This window comes from Nomascus leucogenys, chromosome 7b, assembly GCF_006542625.1.
Source record: "Nomascus leucogenys isolate Asia chromosome 7b, Asia_NLE_v1, whole genome shotgun sequence".
Taxonomy (NCBI): Eukaryota; Metazoa; Chordata; class Mammalia; order Primates; family Hylobatidae; genus Nomascus; species Nomascus leucogenys.
This window is the reverse complement of record NC_044387.1, coordinates 103,200,684-103,211,175: the sequence shown is the minus strand read 5'-3', so window position 1 is coordinate 103,211,175 and position 10,492 is coordinate 103,200,684. Positions and strand designations below refer to the sequence as shown.

Here is a 10,492-nt window from a genome sequence, read left to right as displayed (position 1 = left end):
CTGAGCTGGCCATCAGAGCTCCTAGTACATGGTGATCAAATAAGGGGCAGTTAGAGATAAAGACTGGATTAAGCAAGAGAAATCAGGACCTAGAAAGATTCTAGGTGTTCACAATAACTAAATGAAAACAAGACAGACCATGCGGCTTTAAATTTCCTAGCACAGTAGTTCCAGGATTCTCAGTACAGAAATAATCTCTGGAAATTAAGGCAAGAAGATAATGCCACTCTTAAGCTCCTGTGCTATGCAGAATGTTTCCCAGAGAAATAATATCTGAGAAATCAGGCAGTTATCTAGCCAAGGGCTACATCAGGTTCTTCAGTTCCCTCAAAACAACTTAATCACATACAGTTTGTCTTAAAAGGAAGCCTCCAAGCAGCTGAAACAAACTTTCAACAGAGATTCAGTTTAACAAACAGATCCTATACTGTGGCTTTAGGAACTAGGCCACTGACTACCTAAAAACCCCAGCTTGCCCACTTGAAGTTAACCTCTAGAAACATTAGTGATCTGTGAAGTTTTCACCATTAAAACAATGCTTTATCATGGAAATGATACTTGTTCTTCTCTTTGCTCTCCAGTTATGAATTTGTTACCTTTTTGCATTTGATTTTTTCCGGTGGTTTGGTTCTTTTTTTTTTTTTTTTTACATACTCTTGAGCAATGCTAATCTGTGTCCCCTACTCCCTTAAGTCCTTCTTGGTAAATAATGTTAATCTTCCAATAGGAAGAAGTGGAGTATATTATCATTTAAGCACCATTTATCCAGCCTACTTAGAAATAAAGCTATGGAGCCACCTTATACATTTGAAATTCCTTAAAGACCCTGGCTTTCTATTAAAATGTACTTTTATATATACTATGAAGAATTCACTAAAGCATGAATCACCTTATAATGAGAAGCTAAAAATCCATCAAAACGAACATAAGTATAGGTAATCTATATCAAACATACTACATCTTCCAAGTCTAGAGCATACACTGGTATAAACTGTATTATAACCCAGATTAGTTTGAAATCTTGTTTCAAAACATTGCTCAGTATTAAGTCTCAGTAGACAATAGGACCACATGAGAAACTGTTTGGCAGGTGGCTGAGGAAACCTTAACTTCCAAAGGCTCAAAGTGGTCCTCCAGAGACTGTTACACTCCCTTAGGTATTTACTTCAGGGAAGGACACTATTAAGGGACACTTTTGAGTATAAAGACAGGTGATCTTACAAAGTATAGGCAGATACATGCTTGATTTTATCTTTTAATCTACAGATAATGCATTAGAATAAAAATGTAATGAATTCATACACCTTTCAAAAGGAAAAACTGATGAAGTAGCAATAAAGTTATAAATGATAATGATCAGATGAAATAATTTAGATGAAGCTTGTCTGTGTCTGAGAGACAGGGACTCGGCAAGTGGTCAAAAGGAGGCACAATGTGCTTTTAACTTTGTATGAAAAATAATGTTCAGTTCTATATTGCCAAACATCATTCTCTTTTTGCTATATAAATCTTCTATTTCTAATTATTGACCAAATGCTTTACTGAAACTCCGCTTCTGGCCTTTGTTTTGGGATCTGTTACTTTTGTTGCCACCTCCTGATCGCTGTCCTCTCGGGCCTCTACTGCCTTCCCGCTGTCCTCTGAATCTTCTGTTTCCGTCCCGCTGTCCCCTGAAGCCTCGACTGCCTTCCCGCTGTCCCCTGAAGCCTCCATATCCTTCCCGTGGTCCTTCCAGCTCTGGTTGCTCTGTGGCCACAGAGAGCTGCCAGCGTCGTGAATCATGCCATTTCTCCTGTATTTCTGTTACTGATGCGGTAGGTACATCAAAGCAAACACCCAGCTTTCCTTTGAGAAAAACCATTCCCTTCACTTTAGAATCAATCTCCTCGCCCAGCTGCTCTTTAAGTTCTTTCCAAGCATAACTAATATTTGGCATTTCAATTGAGCACTGCAAGATCATGGTCACAAAACCCACATTTGAGTTGATCAAGGAGCGCTGGTCTACGGACGTGGCACCTGAAATATGGGCCAGTGCTGCTGCCAGAGCTTCCACAGCTCCCTTCTCCTCTATCAGCTTCTCAGCTGATTGCTTGAAGTGACTAATGGCAGTGGGAGGCACGGAATCCAAAAGCCTGATGGCATCTTTGCTGGAAGCTTTTATTATTTCTGTTGCAGAAGGAACACCTATTCGTTTGAACTTAATTCCCGCTTTTTGCTCCACTTGTACTAATTGATATTCTTCCTTGTGCTGATAAAAGCAGATGCACACCCCCGTCCTTCCAGCTCTGCCTGTCCGCCCGGATCGATGAATGTAGGACTCTACATCCTTTGGTGGAGAGCTTTGTATAACCAAATCAACCTCAGGGATGTCTAACCCACGTGCAGCAACATTGGTTGCCACCAAAACTCCAAAACTACCATTTCTAAAACCTTTCAGGGTGATTTCCCTTTGCTTCTGTGGAATGTCTCCATGCAAGGACTGAGCATCCTGCTTTATAGCTGAATTCTGGGACAGCTCCTGGGCTTCTTTCTTGGTTTCACAAAAGATGATAGTGCGTCCTTGATGACCACTATATACTCGGATGACATCCCCAATAACTGCTGCCCTCTGAGTCCAGTGGCACTTAATAGCCAGATGCTCCACAGTTATTGCCGTTTTCTGAGTCTTTTTACCAATCAGGTCCACCTGTTCATATGTAGATTTCATGTATTTCTTGGCAACATTAAATACCCAATGAGGGCAAGTTGCAGAAAAAAGCAATGTTTGGGGATTGTCTTCAGAATCTTTCTTGTACGCCACACTTAAAATCTCTTCCACTTGATCAGCAATCCCATATCCAACATCTGGTCCACTTCATCCAGGACAACATGCTTAAGTTTGGTGAGATCTAGTTTGCCATTCTGTAGGTGGTCTTTGATACGACCTGGTGTTCCAACCAGGATATCAATCCCATTCCTCATGCGTTCAAATTGACCTCCATAGGGAGTTCCACCATAAAAACAAGCCACTGACAGCTTTTTTGTGATGTCACTGAAGTCTTTGCTTACTTGATTTGCCAACTCTCTTGTAGGTGCAAGAACCAGTACCTGAGGGGGACGGCCTCTCTTCCTGTCTTGCAGTTCCCCATGAAGTTTCTCAATCAAAGGGATGGCAAAGGAGAATGTCTTCCCAGTTCCTGTCCGTGCCTGTGCAATTAAGTCCTTCCCGCTGTAAACATGATGGAATGTCTTTGCTTGTATAGGAAATAAGAAGGTCACTCCTCAGCCTTTGAGAAGCTTAATAGTTTCTTCAGATATGGGAAAATTAGAGAAAGCACCTTCTTTTTGTTCCACAGGTATTTCCTGCTCTGTCTCACTGTTACTTTCTTCACTGGCAGCTTCACTGGGGTTACAGTCAGGTTCAGGATGAGGAAATCCATTCTTCAGGTTGGGGCTTTTCTCTCCAGTTTCTCCATTCATTTCCTTTTCTTTCTTCATCTTCTTGGGCTTAGGAGCATCTATTTCCTCCTCAGAAGGCTCCTCATTTTTTATCACTTTTTTGGTTTTAGAAGAAACCACTTTCTTTTCAATAGGCTCCTTTTTCTTTCTCAAACTTTTGGTTTTAGGAGAAATGTCATCTCGAGATGGCTCCTCTTTTTTGCCTTTTTGGATTTAGGATAATTCATGTCAACTTCAGAAGGCTCTGTTTTCTTTTTAGCTTGTTTAGCTTTGGGGAAACAGTTTCTTCTTCTGCTATCTCTTCAGTCTTATCAGATTTTGGCTTCTCTTTTTTCTCTTTCTTCTCAGTTTGCTTTCGCAGTGTCTCCCCTTTTTTCATTGCGGTGTCTGATTCCAAACCAGCATCACTACGGAGTTTTCCCGGCATCTTCAGCGCAGTCTGCCCAAGGCCGACCGGTCTTCTCAACCGCGTGGAGAGGAAGAGGTAGTTCCCCACCCTCCGTCCTCCCGGCTCTCCTCAAGATTGTTTTGTCAGTTTGGGATCCCTTGAAATTTCGTATGAATTTTAGGATGAGTTTTTCTATTTCTACAAAAAAATGGGATTTTGATAAAGATTGCATTGAGTCTATAGATCGCTTTGGATAGTGTTGCTATCTTAACAATATTAAATCTTTCAATTCATGAAAAAGGGATATGTTTCCATTTACTTATGCCCTTAAAAATTTCTTTCATCAATATTTTGTAGTTTTCATTGTACAAATCTTTTACCATGTTGGTGAAGTTGATTCTCAAGTATTTCATTCTTTTTGATGCTATTGTAAATATAATTATTTTCATAATTTCCTTTTCAGATTGTTTATTGTCAGTGTATAAAAATGCAACTGATTTTCGCGTATTGAAAAGTCAACATGCAAAAGACACGAAGGTGTCTTGCTACTTTGTTGAATTAATTGATTAGTTCAACTTTTTGTATGTGGAATCTTTAGAGTTTTCTACATATAAAATCATATCATCTGCAAAGATAATTTTACTTCTTTTCCAACTTGGATGCCTTTTATTTATTTTTCTTGAATGATTGCTCTGAGTAGAACTTCCAGTATTATGATGAATAGAAGTGGAGAAAGTAGGCATCTGTGCTTTGTTTCTAACCTTAATGGAATAGCTTTTAATCTTTCACTATGAGTATGGTGTTCACTGTGGATTTTCATATGTAGCTTTTATTATTTGGAGGTACTTTTTCTCTATTCCAAGTTTGTAGAGTGTTTTTATCATTAAAGGGTGTTAAATTATGTCAAATACATGTTCTACATCAATTGAGATGATCATGTGTTTTTTGTTATTCATTCTGTTAATATGGTACACTACATTGATCATTTTTTTCCTCTGTCCCTTTTTTTTTTTAATTTTTAAATTTTATTTTAAGTTATGGGATGCACGTGCAGAACATACAGGTTTGTTACATAGGTAAATGTGTGCCATGGTGGTTTGCTGCACCTATCAACCCATCACCTAGGTGTTCAGCTCCGCATGCATTAGCTATTTATCCTGATGCTCTCCCTCCCCATGTGGCACTAAGAAGAATGTATATTCTGTTGTTTTGGGGTAGAGAGTTCTGTAGATATCTCTCAGGTCCACTTGATCCAGAGCTGAGTTCAAGTCCTGAATATCCTTGTTAATTTTCTGTCTCAATGATCTAATATTGATAGTGGGGTGTTAAAGTCTCCCCTTATTATTGTGTGGGAGTCTAAGTCTCTTTGTAGGTCTCTAAGAACTTGTTTTATGAATCTGGGTGCTCCTGTATTGGGTGCATATATATTTAGGATAGTAACTCTAATTGTTGAATTGTTCCTTTACCATTATATAATGTCCTTCTTTGTCTTTTTTAATATTTGTTGGTTTAAAGTCTGTTTTGTCAGAAACTAGAATTGCAGCCCCTGCTTTTTCTGCTTTCCATTTGCTTGATAAGTTTTCCTCCATCCCTTTATTTTGAGCCTATGTGTGTCTTTGCATTTGAGATAGGTCTCTTGAATACAGCACACTGATGGGTCTTGACTCTATCCAATTTGCCAGTCTGTGTCTTTTAATGGGACATTTAACCCATTTACATTTAAGGTTGATATTGTTATGTGTGAATTTGATCCTGTCATCATGATGCTAGTTGCTTATTTTGCACACTAGTTGGTGCAGTTTTGTCATGGTGTCATTGATCTTTGTACTTCTGTGTGTGTGTGTGTTTTGCAGTTGCAAGATTTAATAGAATGAAAACAGAGTTTCCATACAAAGAGAGGGGACCCAAAGATGGTAGCTGTTGACAGCTCAAATGCCTGGGTTTGTATCCTGATCATTGTCCCTCCTGCTGTGCTCTCAGGCTATAGATGATTGGCTATTTCTCTACCTCCTGTTTTTGCTTAATTAGCATTTTAGTGAGCTCTCTTTACTACCTGATTGGTCGGGTGTGAGCTAAGTTGCAAGCCCCATGTTTAAAGGTGGGTGCAGTCACCTTCCCAGCTAGGCTTAGGGATTCTTAGTCGGCCTAGGAAATCCAGCTAGTCCTGTCTCTCAGTACCCCCTCTTGACGGGAAAACCCAAGTGCTGTTGTAGAGGTTGGCTGATGACCACTCTAACTGCTTCCTGCTAAATTGGGGTGTAGTAGGGGTTGTGCAGTTGAGATTTCCTTGGGAGGGGTGACTTCGATGTCAGTAATATTGGAGCAGCAGCCAGCAGGCCAGTCCAGGGGCCCACGGTAGATCTTAGTCATGGACTGCATCTGGGGCTCCATTTGAAGAATGATTTGTAGTTTTACAGCTTTGATTCTGGAAGAGACAAACTTAACGAAGAGGTTAAAGATACAGGGATTAAAATATATGGCCTGTAATGTAGGGGATTATTTCATTGGCACAGTTCACAGGCCCTGACTATCTGCTTGATAGTTTTGAAAAGGCCTGGTCCAGTAAATAATAATTTGGCCATCTGATGGGTGCTATCAATGCCTAAGTGAAAGGTTTGGTGAAGGGTTTTAAGTAATTTCCATTGGTTAGCTGAAGGCAAAAGTATTTTTCCCTCTTCAGTGGCTAGCCATCCTGAGGGAGGAAACTATGTTCTTGTGAGGTTCCCCATTCTATTTCTCCTGCTGAGTACTGGGGCTTTGTTTCCAGGAGGGGATTACCCCATACTAGGGGTCCTTCTATAAGCATTTTTAATGGAGTGTCCTGCCTTGTGGCTCTTTTTGCCTTAATATCCACTTGGCGGTTCTCTTTTATTTCTCTTTCCTTTCTGATGACCCAAGCAGTGTAAGACTGCCACATCTTTAGGTTTCTGTACAGCCAATAATAATTTCCTAATGGCTTCCTGATGTTTGATAGGTGTTTCCTTGGAAGTTAGGAATTCCCTTTCTCTCCATATTGCTGCATGGGCATGGAGGACTAGGTAAGCATACTTAGAGTCTGTATTTATATTTACCCTTTTTCCTTCTCCTAATTCTATTGCCCTAGTGAGGGCTATTAGTTCTGCCAGCTGAGCACTAGTTCCTAGAGTGAGGGGATTACTTTCAAGTATTCCATAATCAATGACCACTGCATACCCTGCTTTTTGAAGTCCTTTTTCTACAAAGGAACTTCCATCAGTATACAAGTTGAGGTCAGGATCAGTCAAGGGAACCTCTAGAAGGTCCCCTAGAGCAGCATAGGTTTGAGCAATTGCTTGTTGACAGTTATGTTCTATCTTTTCTTCATTGTCTGGAAGAAATGTGGCTGGGTTAAGAGTTGCACAAGTGCGCAGTCGCAGCACTGGCCCTTCAAGTAATAGAGCCTGATATTTAAGTAAACGGTTGTCTGACAGCCACAAGTCTCCTTTAGCAGTGAGTATACCATTCACATCATGAGATGTCCACACAGTAAGATCCCTTCCCTGTATCATTTTAACTGCTTCAGATACTAAGACTGCTACTGCTGCCACTACCCATAAACAATGAGGCCAACCCTTTGCCACTACATCAATTTCCTTACTCAGGTATGCCACGGGTTGCAAGCTCATCCCTCAGACCTGTGTAAGGACTCCTAGAGCTATTCCTGTTTTTCTGTGACATATAAAGAAAAGTCTTGCCTTGTTGGCAAGCTTAACACTGGGGCTTGGGTTAGGGCCTTCTGTAGAGCCTGGAAAGCCAATTGTGCTTCAGGTGTCCATCTTACTAAATGGGTATTGGCTTCCTGAGTTTCCTTAATTAGTGTATATAATGGCCTGGCTATTTCACCAAACCTGGGAATCCATATTCGGCAGAAGCCTGTTATGCCAAGGAACCCTCTTAGTTGCTTTAGGGTTTTGGGATGAGGATAAGCCAGTATAGGCTGGATACGCTCCTCACTGAGGGCCTTGGTGCCTTTGGATAATTTTAGCCCTAAGTATTTAACCTGCTGTGAGCAGAGCTGAGCCTTTGGTTTGAAAACCTTGTAGCCAGAGGTAAAGAGGAAAGTTAAGAGCACTTGTGTGGCTTGATGGCACAAGGTTTCTCAACGGGTGACTAAAAGTAAATCATCCATGTACTGAAGGACAAGAGTGTCCAGGTATGAGAACTGGCTCAAGTCTTGGGCTAATGCCTGGCCAAATAGATGGAGGCTATCCCTGAACCCTTGGGGTAAAACAGTCCAGGTGAGTTGAGATGTTGGGTTTGAAGGATCTTCAAAGGCAAACAAGAATTGAGAGTCAGGATGTACAGGGATTCAGAAAAAGGCATCCTTAAGGTCCAGGACTGTAAACCACTCTGCTTCCTCTGGTATTTGGGAAAGCAGAGTGTAAGGGTTAGGTATAGCTGGGTATAGAGGGACAATGGCCTCATTGATAATCCTGAGACCTTGCACTAATCTCCACTGTCTGTTGGGTTTCTGTACTCCTAAAATTGGAGGATTGCAGGGGCTATTGCATGGTGTTACTAGGCCTTGGGCTTTTAGGTCCTTAACAATTTTTTTGAGTCCTTGTTTGGCCTCAGTTCTAAGGGGGTACTGCCTTTGGTAGGGAAAGGAGGTGGAATCCTTCAGTTTAACTTGAACAGGACGGGCATTCTTTGCTCCTCCATATTGTCCTTCTGTTGCCCAGACTTCAAGATTAATTCCTTCCTCAAGCAGGGGACAACAAATGGGTGTTCCTTCTCCTGTGTTCAGGTGTATAATGGCACATGCTTTTGCTAGAATGTCTCTCCCTAACAAGGGAGTGGGGTTTTCAGGCATAATTAGAAAAGCATGTGAAAAGAGTAAAGTTCCCCAGTCACAACTTAGTGCTGGGAGAAGTATCTAATGACTGGCTGTCCTAAGACCCCTTGGATAGTGACAGATCTGGAGGACAGTTGCCTGGGACAGGAGAGTAAGACTGAGAAGGCCGTGCCAGTGTCCAGCAGACAGTTAACTTCCTGGCCCTCAATGGTCAAGCATACCCGAGGCTCTGTGAGGGTGATGGCATGGGCTGGTGCTTGCCCTGGGCACCCTCAGTCCTGCTACTGGATCATCTGGTTAGTGGCTTCTGACTCAGAGGACTTTCATCCCCTGGGGCAGTGGGCCTTCCAGTGATTCCCTTGACATAAGGGGCATGGACGAGGGGGTGGCTTATTTCTATTTGGACAATCTTTGTAAAAGTGTCCTTGTAGACTGCACTGGAAGCAAGCCCTATTAGGCATTCAGTTTGCCCAGCTTTTCCAAACTTTTCCAGAGCCTCTAAAGTCCGCTTGCCTGAGGGCCATGACTAAAGCGGTGGCCTTTTTTTTTTTTATCCCATTTGTCCCATTCCGCCTCCTCCTCCTGATGTCTATTATAAAAAACTGAGGTTGCCAAGTTCAATAGGGTTTCTAGGTTTTGCTCCAGGCCTAAGGCAGACTTTTGAAGTTTCTTTCTAATGTCTGCAGCTGACTGAGAGATAAACTTATCCTTTAAGATTAGTTGGCCTTCAATAGAGTCAGGTGACAGGGAGGTGTGCTTCCTCAATGCCTCCCTTAGTCTCTCCAGAAAGGCAGTAGGATTTTCTTCCTTTCCCTGTGTCATAGTGGACATCACTGAATAATTCATAGGCTTCTTGCTAGTTTTCCTTAGTCCTTCTAGCACACAAATTAGCAAATATCTGTGGCACCAATCTCCATGTTCTAATTCTGTGTCCCAGTGAGGGTCTACACTGGGAACTGCCTGCTGGCCTGTGGGGAATCATTCTCTTTCCTCTGTTGACATCCTATCATTGACCTGACTGAGATACCAGAGATCACCAAACTCTCGGGCTGCAGTTATGGCGGCACTTCTCTCATTTGGGGTTAGTGTCTGATCTAGCAGTAACATTATATCTCTTCATGTCAGATCAAAGGATTGTCCTAATCCTTGTAAAACATCAATATAGCCATCAGGGTTATCTGAGAATTTGCCTAGGTCTATCTTAATTTGCTTCAAGTCTGAGAGAGAAAAAGATACCTGAACTCTGGCTGGGCCGAATTCTCCTCCTCCCACCACTTGGAGGGGGCATAATCAGGGAACATAGGCACTCTTCGGTTCATTGTTTACCCCTTTGTCTATCTCCTTTTGGACTGTTTGTGCTGAAGGGGGGTCCTTATTAGTTGGGGAAGGAGTTGGGGGGACGCTGGGGTAGGGAGGTAGACTCTGAGCGCTTCCTATAGGGCATAAATCACACTTTTTACATAATTGCAGGTTGTCTCTTAATGAAAAGAAAGTTCGTACATATGGCCCTTCACTCCATTTGCCTTCTCTTCTACAAAAGAGGTCTAGCTGTAAGATAGTGTTATAATGTATACTTCCCTCCGGAGGCCAGCTTTCTCCCCCTTGAAGAGGATATCGTGGTCAGGCAGTACTGCAGAAGAATATAAGTAGTTTTTTTCTTAGCGTCTGAGGGTTAAACTGGTCCCAATTCCCTAGAATACATCTTAGGGGCGTTTTTGCTTTGGGGGGAACATTTCCCATCTGAAAAAAGAACATACGGATGCCAGCACCCCTAGTCATTTTCCGATGAGCATTAGTCCTAGAGCGTCCTCTAGGGTCCTAATGCTTATTCCTTTCCAGGGTGCATAACCACC

General features: G+C 42.0%; 1 pseudogene across 1 annotated transcript; it reads right to left on the bottom strand.

Annotated features, from left to right (window-relative positions):
* Positions 1 to 617: 617 nt before the first annotated feature.
* LOC115836081 lies at positions 618 to 3,880 on the bottom strand (annotated as a pseudogene). Its single transcript, XR_004031085.1, has one exon. The product of XR_004031085.1 is annotated as a nucleolar RNA helicase 2 pseudogene (transcript).
* Positions 3,881 to 10,492: the final 6,612 nt, after the last annotated feature.